The 1173-nt window shown below is 41.7% G+C and overlaps 1 pseudogene; it reads left to right on the top strand.

Annotated features, from left to right (window-relative positions):
* Positions 1–429: 429 nt before the first annotated feature.
* Positions 430–1167, top strand: LOC104849133 (annotated as a pseudogene).
* The last annotated feature ends 6 nt before the right edge of the window (positions 1168–1173 follow it).

The following is a 1173-nucleotide window of genomic DNA, read 5'->3' on the forward strand; positions in this document are numbered from 1 at the left end:
TTGTGCACACCTGTAATCCCCTCACTCTGCAAGGCTGAAAAAAAGGGGTCATAAATTTGAGCTCTTGTAGGAAATTTAGGGACTTACCAAGACCCTGTCTCAAAGAAATAGTAATTAAAAAGTGACTAGTGACGTAGCTTAGCGTGAAAAGGTTTAGATTTCAATCTGAGAAAATGTGCACATTGCTTAGCAAAGTTTTCGGGTATTTCTGCTAAAAGAGATTTTTAAAATATAGATTTTCTCATTACACATATAAGCTCTGGAACACTAAAGCATAAAATGCAATTATAAGTTCAAATTTTTCTTGAATAATATATGTATTCATTTATTGCCATTAATGTGTTAATGAAAATGACACCATCATACTTGCAAACTCTTTCATGTAACATTTGCATCACAAGTTTGTTTTCTCAGCAGCTATATTGTCTCATGGATCCACTGATAGATGGGAATCAAACAGCAGTGACAGAGTTCATTTTGTTGGGCTTAACAGATGATCCCGTCCTTCAAGTCATCCTCTTCACCATCATCCTGTGCATCTACCTGGTGACTATATTTGGTAATCTCAGCACACGCATTCTCATCAGACTCTCCGCTCAGCTCCACCATCCCATGTACCTTTTTCTTAGCAATCTGGCCTTTGCTGACATCGGCTATTCATCATCTGTCACACCCAATATGCTTGTGAACTTCCTGGTGGAGACAAACACCATCTCCTACATTGGATGTGGCATCCAGCTTGGCTCAGCTGTGTTCTTTGGGACAGCAGAGTGCTTCATCCTGGCTGCCATGGCTTATGATCGCTTTGTGGCCATCTGCAACCCACTGCTTTACTCAACCAAAATGTCTGCACAAGTCTGAGTCTGGTTACTTCTAGTTGCTTACATAGGTGGTTTTCTTAATGCTTGCACTTTAATTCTTTGCTTCTATTCTTTACTCTTCTGTGGACCAAATGCAGTCAATCATTTTTTCTGTGACTTTACTCCCTTAGTTGAGCTCTCCTGCTCTGACGTCAGCGTCCCTGCAGTTGTTCCCTCATTTTCAGCTGGCTCCATCATCGTGGTCACAGTTTTTGTCATAGCTGTTTCCTACATCTATATCCTGATCACAATCCTGAAGATGCGCTCCACTGAGGGGCGCCACAAAGCCTTCTCCACCTGCACCTCCCACCTC

Source organism: Fukomys damarensis, unplaced genomic scaffold, assembly GCF_012274545.1.
Source record: "Fukomys damarensis isolate Sample0158 unplaced genomic scaffold, DMR_v1.0_HiC HiC_scaffold_33325, whole genome shotgun sequence".
Taxonomy (NCBI): Eukaryota; Metazoa; Chordata; class Mammalia; order Rodentia; family Bathyergidae; genus Fukomys; species Fukomys damarensis.